Raw genomic sequence first — 9,615 nt, forward strand, 5'->3', positions numbered from 1 at the left:
GTGAACACCATATACTTAATTTCTTGGATATATGTACAAAATACTGTAGGCGATGTAAAAATGTTTCTGTGTGAATTTATGTGAGTTACAACTCTAATTCTATGTCAATATTAACCTCAGATTACCAAGTGAAAGCTTAGTCACCAAGTATGCCTCATACTGAAATACTCACTGATTGAATCAGTAGACAGGCAATTCCTATGTTACATTAAAATCATCAGCATCAGTAGAATATTTTATTATTATCCAGATTCTCAATCCACTGCATCTACTTCACAAACTTCTCCCCCATGATAAACATACACACACACACGCACACACATAGTTATCTCCCAGATAAATTCTTACAGTTATAACAAAGTAATCCCACTGCTTCCATTTATTAAATAATTGATTGAAAATATTTAAGTGAGAAAAATGGTTGTGTAAGTGTAATATTGTTAGCAATTGCTAAAACTGAATGTCTATATACCTTCAAAATTCATATGGTGAAACCCTAGTCCCCAAATGTGATAATATTCAGTGGTGGACCCTTGGGAGGTAATTAGTGGGTGAATGAGATTAGTACTCTTATAAGAAGAGACACCAAAGAGATCATTTATTTCTCTCAGTCTCTGCCATGACGGTATATAATGAGAAAATGGCCATGTGCAAACAAAGAAACAGGCCCTCATCAGTCACTGGATGTGGAAGCACCTTTATCTTATATTTTCCAGCCTCCAGAACTGTGAGAACAAGCATTTTCTGATTAAGTCACCCTGTCTACAGTAATTAATTTTAACAGTCCAAAGTAACTAAAACAGCAGTTACCTCATGAATTTGGAAATGGTCTGTGTATACATTGTTAGTAAGTAATTTTGGAAAATTTACTTATTCTTTTGTAAATCTCAGTTCTCACTAAAGAATAGGGATGATAACAATACCCTATCCCCAGCAAGTCCATGAAAATTAAAAGGTAAAATGAATCTAAAAACCTGATGTATAATGGGTATAAAGTAGTCAATACATGCTGATATACATACTTCTTTTCCCCGTTACGAGTACATGCAATACGCTCTGATGAGGTCTTATTAAAATGGCTCACAATAATTGACATTTTACAAGTCATATCATGTAATACTTTTTGCCAAACCTGGTCCCTGACTTGATCAGTTTTATTTTACATTCGAAATTTGTACTTAGACTTATAGGACTACTTTCTTTCATGAAAGATGTAATATCCTACAACAAAACACTTCATTATTTGGAATTGAAAAGTGAAATTATTTGATTATATTTAAGTTAATTTAAGTATTTTAAGTATATAATGTTTAACTGTTAAGTAATTTACTTCAGTTATTAAAATGACTGAGTCAGAGTGACTGATTATACTTCCTAGGCACAGTAGGCCAGATGTCAGGAATCAAGAACTTTGTTTTCAGAGCTGGCATTCATTAGCTCTCGGTTTGAAGAATTCATTTATTCTCTTCATTCTTTCTGAATAGTTTAGCATTGTTTTCTAGATGTGATTGAGTTTAAATACACTATTTGGAGTTTTATAGGTTCTCTTCTTTTAGGGAAAATAAGTTTGAAAAAGAAAGAGAGTAAAAAACTAGGTCAAAAGGGATCTATGGCTGTCTCACAGCAAGAGTGAAACACTGAGATGCCTACATGGTATATAAAAATTAAAATAAAGAAGGCAAGCTGATTGTGAAACAGCTAAATATGGCAATAAATGACAAATGTCAGTAGTATCTCTACTGGGGACATTTTGGAATGGTGGGGACTGAGGATAATTAGAGAAGACAACCTGCCTAAATATGGCAGCATCTACTAAAACTTATGACTCCATTTATGAAGAACATGAGTAGATGTCCTGATATTTAAACACATACCAAAAATTAAGATGTTCATGTGAAATGTTCTTTTCTTTTTTGTATTTTGCTAAATTGATTATTTTAAAGTAATAATATTTTTTATTCAAACAAACATATTGTCAGCTTAAAGGCTACTAGTTTCTTACCTATTAAAATTTGCTTTTCCATTTGATGATTGAATTTTTTTTTGTGACATCACAAGTAAGTTACTGGTTATACGTGAACAAATGCATGAATGGAATTATTATTACTTTCTTTGACAAATGCTTTTATGTATGTAAAATTTTCATCTTAGAAAGTTATTTTATGTGTTTTTACAGAACTACCTTCTCTTCCATGATACATATTTGTTAGTTCTATTTACTTAAGTAACATTGAAGATATTTAATTATTTTTCTGTTTTCATTTATCACATTCTTATTCCACTAAAATACCTATATTTTCTTCAGTTATATATGATTGGACTTTTTTTTTTTTTTTTTTTTTTNGGAGTGCAGTGGCCGGATCTCAGCTCACTGCAAGCTCCGCCTCCTGGGTTTATGCCATTCTCCTGCCTCAGCCTCCCGAGTAGCTGGGACTACAGGCGCCCGCCACCTGGTCCAGGTAGTTTTTTGTATTTTTTAGTAGAGACGGGGTTTCACCATGTTAGCCAGGGTGGTCTCGATCTCCTGACCTCGTGATCTGCCCGTCTCGGCCTCCCAAAGTGCTGGGATTACAGGCTTGAGCCACCGCGCCCGGCCATGATTGGACTTTTTTAACCATCCCGATAGATGTCCTGTGACATAACGGAATCTTTTTTATTCTTAGAATTAAAGAGCTACACCATAGTACAGAAAGCTTATTAATTTACTATATCAGCAATGTACAGAGCACAGGCTAATGGATTTTTTAATTTCAAACTCTACGTTCATGTTTTTTTTCTCTGCATTAAGCACTGAGCAGGTGGTATTTTCTAATTGTTCATGTCATTTTTCTTCCACCATGAGGGAAAGAGCTCAGAGACATGTACAGTGGCATTTGTAGTTAAATGATGATGGATGAATAAAGGAGTAATGTGTGTTCTTTGATCACGAAAGCATTTAATTTGGGATCCATGGCAAAAGAAATGTGTGAGGTGGGGCTGAGCCCTGCCCTCAGTAGTTTAGATGCCATTCAACATCATCTAGCAGTGCTTTATCTTGGCTCCTGATGCTTGTTAAGAAATGATGAATTGGAGCAAACAATTAGTAAGAGAAGTGTTCATTATCTGCATTTAACAGAATTGATTTCATATGCAGCAGTCAATAAACCTCATTGGGGGGCATTATTGCAACTATGAGGAAGCTGCAAAGGACGACAGCAGCAACTGTGATACAAGTTACAGGGTGTCTGCTTCTGGTTGGGGATTTATGCACAATTACAGGTACCAGCTTTCTCATCTAATGATATCAGCTAAAGTAATCTTTTCTAATTCTTCCCTTCCATTTTCATTATACATAAATTAAGAAAACAAAATACATCATGCTCAATAATAAGGATTCTGAGTAGAAACTCACTGGTTCACCTTAGCTATATTTTCCTTTTTGGCTTTCTTTTCTTTTATTTTCTTCTCTCTCTCTCCTTTCTCTTTAAAAATTTTGGACTGTAAACATATACATCATTTTAATTTGAGTCCTTATGTGTTGACAGTGTGCAGGGAAGAATGGGAAAGTCACTGTAAGTGGAGCTCAGAAAAAGCTAACAAATTCACGAAAAAGTGAGATTATTTCTGGTCTTTCTAATTTTTTTTTTTTTTTTTTACTTTCTGTTTCTCACATTCTCCCATATTAAATTAATAGTTGGGACTTTTTTTTTCTTCTTGAGACTGAGTTTTGCTTTTGTTACCCAGGTTGGCGCGATCTTGGCTCACCGCAACCTCTGTCTCCTGATTTCAAGTGATTCTCCTACCTCAGCCTCTCGAGCAGCTGGGATTGCAGGCATGCACCACTGTGCTCAGCTAATGTTTTGTATTTTTGGTAGGGATGGGGTTTCTCCATGGTGGTCAGGCTGATAGTGAACTCCCAACCTCAAGAGATCCGCCCGCCTCGACCTCCCAAAGTGCTGGAATTACAGGCGTGAGCCACCATGCCCGGCCTATTTAGAACATTTTAGGTGGAATTTGGCTGGAACGACCTATAGGTAGAATGGTACAGAAGTCTGTTCAAAGCAAGGAAGATATATTAAAGACAGCATAATTAATAGAAGAGTTCAATACATGGTGCTGAAAAGAGGAACTTACTCAAAGTTGAAACTTTAGCAACGACCTTATGGGATTACGGGATTAAGTTAGTCCAAAACTAGGAAGATGATTTAGGAGGCTAGACACAATGAAGAACAGGAACAGGTCACAACAAGTGATACATGATGAGGTAGGTAAAACATTTCTGGACTGTAGACATAAAGCACTAGGAAGACGGGTTTATTTATTTAATTATTTATTGAGACGGAATTTTGCTCTTGTTGCTCAGGAGGAGTGCAAAGGCGTGATCTCGGCTCACCGCAACCTCCGTCTCCCGGGTTGAAGCTATTCTCCTGCCTCATCCTCCCGAGTAGCTGGGATTATAGGCATGTGCCATCACGCTCAGCTAATTTTGTGTTTTTAGTAGAGATGGTGGTTTCTCCATGTTGGTCAGGTTGGTCTTGATCTCCTGACCTCAGGTGATACACCCACCTCGGCTTCCCTGTGAGATATCAAACATATATCTCAGTCCTGGGCCCAGTACAAACATTCCTCCATATATCTCAGTCCTGGGCCCAGTACAAACATTCCTCCATATATCTCAACTTCCTGGGCCCAGTACAAACATTCCTCCATTTGTCTCAACTTTAGAAAAACACCACCTGGAGAGTCCCCGATAAGGTCACAACCGTTTGTGGAGTGGTTTTACTGAAAGCGCGGGAACCAATAAAAAAAACTGCTAAATGTATAACTTAAAATGTTAACCAATTGTAATGCTGTAACCAAAAGAATTCCCTTGTTTCTCTGTAACCTTACACATCCTGTTTACATCGGGCTATAAAAAGGGAGCACATGCATCGTTCGGGGCCCTCTTGTATGCTGTGGAGCAGAGGGACCAAGTTCGAACTTGCAGTAAAGATCCTTGCCGCTTGGCTTTGACTCTGGACTCTGGTGGTCTTCTTCGGGGAATAAACGGTCTGGGCATAACATTCGGAAGTGCTGGGATTGCAGGCGTGAGCCACCCGTGCCTGACTGACAGGGGTTTATTTTTATGAGTTGCAGACTATGTGCTTTGAGAATGAGGCAACAGATTTACAGATGTAAGCATAATTTAAGGATATTGAAAATGATATAGGAACAAACTTTGTTTAGTCATTCATGGATTTATTCATTCTTCAGATGATTATGTGTGTGAATATTTAAGAATTCTAAAACCACATGGGGTTACTTATAACTATATAGGAGCCTAATACTACAATGGAATCAGAATATACTTTGCTGAATGGAGGAGGCTTTTAAATGAAAACCTTCTCTCTACGTCTTTATATTTCTAACAAGAATCCACTGAAGACCTACATTTCCCCAAAGGTTAACAGCCCCCTTCTCAGTTTTCCTGGTAAAGTGTTTTTATATTAGTAGAATACTTTTTGTCACACTCTATATTTTTCTTATCTCAAGTAGAAAAAAATTTGTCCTTTTGCTTGGGACCATTAACAGCCCTCGTAGTGGAAAAGTAAAAGGAAAGGATTCTGTGAATTTTCTGTTATATAAATTTTAGCCAATTTAGGACTCTTGAATGAGGGACCATGCAGCCAAGGATTTAGGAACTTCAGCTCAGGAAAGAAAACTACCTAGGTGTTTAATCTTGTCCTAGCCTTTTATCAGCTGGATAACTTTGAGCAAGTTTTACACATATCCTTCCTGTGAGTTTTTCATATATCATACTGACTTAGTAATACAGTATGTTTCACAGGCTTGCTGTAATAAATTGATGGGGTGTATCTAATAGTGCTTATTTCACTGTAACTGGGCCATAGTTAGGAAGTAATCAATTAAAATTAGCTGCCATTATTCCTATTATTACTATGGTGATGGGCAGCTAAAGAGCATTTAAATAATTATCATTAATATTGATAAATATTAAATCATTTGAAGAGTCAGGAATTTTATATTCTAAATGATATTTTTATTTATATTGGAAATACAATTCTGATCAAAGACTAACATATGTTTTATATATATTTACTCTTAAAATTTTTACATATCTAGCTATACTGATATAATATGTACATCAAAATATACAATATGGAATTTTTTTTATACTTTAATTTCTGGGATACATTTACAGAACGTGCGGGTTTGTTACATATGTTTACATGAGCCATGTGGGTTTGCTGCACCCATCAACTCATCATCTACATTAGATATTTCTCCTAATACCCTAGTCCCATAACCCCAAATAGGCTACAGTATGTGACATTTCCCTCCCTGTGTCCATGTGTTCTCATTGTTCAAGTCCCATTTATGAGTGAGAACATGTGGTATTTGGTTTTCTGTTCCTGCATTAGTTTGCTGAGAATGATGAATTCCAGCTTCATCCATGTCCCTGAAAAGGACATGAACTCATCCTTTTTTATGACTGCATAATATTCCATGGTGTATATGTTCCAAGTTTTCTTTATCCATTATGAGATAAAATGAGACATAGAAGTTATAATTCACCATAATAGATCATCTTGCAGGGAAATAGAAATCTACAAATTCCTCTTTGGAGGCCATAGGCAACAAGATATGAAATAAGATTCCCCAAAGGCCAAATAGTTCATTCCTATATTCCTACTTCTTTTATAAGTGATTTTAGTTGAACATTGTATATTCAAGTGAGAATAGAAGGAGATAAAATTATAAAACATTATTGCCATGGGCAATAGTTTGCAAATAAAATTATTATTAAAATCTTCTTATATTTTTCAAGATAATTTCCAAGATCCTACTAGTTAAGCAAAGTGTCTAAATCCGATTAGTTTTCATTAGGTTTATATAATCTTGAAACCTTAAGAAATTTTGGCTACAGGAGGATACTGACAGCAAACAAATCTTAGAAATATAAGTTGAGCAATTTTTAATACAAAGCCCTGAAATTCTTCACTTTTGTATAACCCAGAACCCCTAAGAGAGTAAGAAAGACACATGTACATAGAAGTGTTTTGAGAACGTTTACAACAAAACTCTTATCAGGTATTAATTTTGAGAAGTATTCCTTGACCTCCTAGACTTGTAAACATTATGGTAACATTTCCTCTCCTGTGTTACCATAACTAACTTTCCACTCATGCTTCTTTTAAGTGAGCTGCTAATTTCAATGAAGCCCAAATAATTTCATCTTTCTTTCCCTGATACCTAGTGTAGTACTCTGCACTTGATAGGTGTTAGGAGACAGTCTTCCAAGTGTCTTTTGCATTTCTGCACAATATTGTTCTGCACTAGGCTATCTTTTAAAGGATCTTTGCATAGAGAACAACTTTGAAAGACTAAGTATTTCCCCCTAAAGCAAGAATAGATTTTCTTACCTATTGGTAATAAAGATGTCTCCCTCCAAGGCAAATCCTGGACAGGTTTGTTTACAGCTCATGATAAAATGATTGGGCTCCTTCAGCCTAGAGTAACTCAGCTCTGATGTAAATCCAAGTTCCTCTACTTTGTCTTGTTAGACTTTTGGGTTAAAAGGAACAATAAGAATGAGGAACTCATGCCCATTGCTGTGCCTTGAGAAATAAAGGCCTTTTCTATGAACCAGGGGTCCAGTATCTTCTCCCAGCATTCATGCCACTGTGGCAGGCTAACACAGAAAGTAGTTAATGAATGTGTATACATGCATAGAATATATATAAAAACAAGTACACATGCATTCCCCATTCATATCGTATGGGAGAATTTTCAAAACTCCCATATCCTTAGAATATAGTATTCCTGATCACCTCATGCCTTTACATAGAGCAGATCCATCAGTTTCCAGACAGTCTAACACAACTCTATTTTGCATATAAAAATTCAAAAGGTAGCATTGGTGGATTTTTGTTGGTCCATTATTTACAAGTAACATTAAATATTTTCCATCTAAACTGATAAATTAAAGAGGGATGATTTTTGCTGTGGAAGTATGGTCACTTTATCCACCAGTGCTCTTGTTAAATACTTTTGATGTAGAATTCACTATTTTACAGATAAGTGTGAAGCACTGTATATAAATGTGTTAATAATGAAAATGAGATATTAAGAAATATATGAATAAATTGGCAAACTATAAATTTAAAAAAAGTACTTCATATAACAGTATGTAAAATAAAACCATGTTTGCCAGCAACTTGCAAAGACATTCAGCACAATAACAGGCCACTGAAGCCACATTTTATTCATTGTGATTGCTGGCAAAATGCCCAGTCATTTGCAAAGTGTGAAATAATGGGTAATAAAGAACAATAAGCTTAAGACCTAGGAAAGCAGAATTCCTCTTTTAATTCTGAGATCAATTATGATCACAATCACAGTTGAGAGATAGTCTATGGCTTCTCATCTCACCTCAGAAGTAGAATATGCCTGTGAAACTCTCAAGGTTCAATCATATATTTTTCTCAGTTATAATTGGAAAGCACTTGGAGACATTAATGAATAACAAGACCTTTTAAAAGGCAATTGTAATATCACTAAAGAGAAAAATTTTGTTAATATCATCCACATATAAAGATACTAAGATATTTTTATTATAAATAAGTTTGTCTCCAGCATATATTATGTATTTTCTATGTAGTTAACAGTTTAATAGACTTTTGAGTTTATAGGAAAATATGGAAGGAATAAATATCTTTTCTCAAGAACATTCTTATTTAGTTAAAAAAACAGAGAAAATAAATTAAAATATACCACTCATTATAAATAAATGTCTATCAAATAATGGTAAGAGAGCATGAATTAAAACAGTTCTGAGTAAGATACTGATAAATTGTGAAGACTTTCTTGAAGAAAAAACGTTTTAAATAATCTAATAAGAATAACAGTACAGGTTAGAGGAGACAAAAAGAAAATTAAGGATAAAGTCAAGGGAATTTGAAAAGGTAGAAAGATAATGATAAGACAATATTGTTTGGAGCTCTGAGGGTTACATAGGTTAGTAGGAGCCCTGCAAAGATTTGAACAAATACGGTTAATGAAATGAATATAATACAGCTGCTCACAATGGCTGTACATAGAACTGTGAGTGAGCTACAGAAAAGGCACTATAGATTAATAGCAGGTGAGTGACACAAAGAAAGAACTTTTCTAATGTAATAATAATAATTGTTAGCATTTATTGAAGGCATAGTATTCTGGTGACATATCTATTAGCAATTTAATTATCATGAGACGCATACAAGTAAAACACTATTATTATTTTTATTTTATGAAAGATGAAACTCAGGCAGAGTGCATTTTAATAGTTACTGTATGGATCCATTGTGTGATTGTAGGTATTCAAAGATATTGAAAGAGATCAAATGAAAAAAACTAAAAGGCAGAAATGAAGTCCACAGGCAAGCAGCCCGGGCGGCGCCCTGACAGCCCGGGCGGCGCCCTCAGCCTAGTTAAAGATCGACCCCGGACCTAACCGATTAGGTTAATTAGGTTATCTATAGACTCCGGACATTGTAAGGACAAACGTTGTGAAAGTCTCTGTCCTGCTCTAATTACCGGTGTCTGCCACATATCTTAGTCCTGGACCCAGTACAAACACAATCCCCTATTTTG

This window comes from Rhinopithecus bieti, unplaced genomic scaffold, assembly GCF_001698545.2.
Source record: "Rhinopithecus bieti isolate Rb0 unplaced genomic scaffold, ASM169854v2 scaffold_12003, whole genome shotgun sequence".
NCBI lineage: Eukaryota > Metazoa > Chordata > Mammalia > Primates > Cercopithecidae > Rhinopithecus > Rhinopithecus bieti.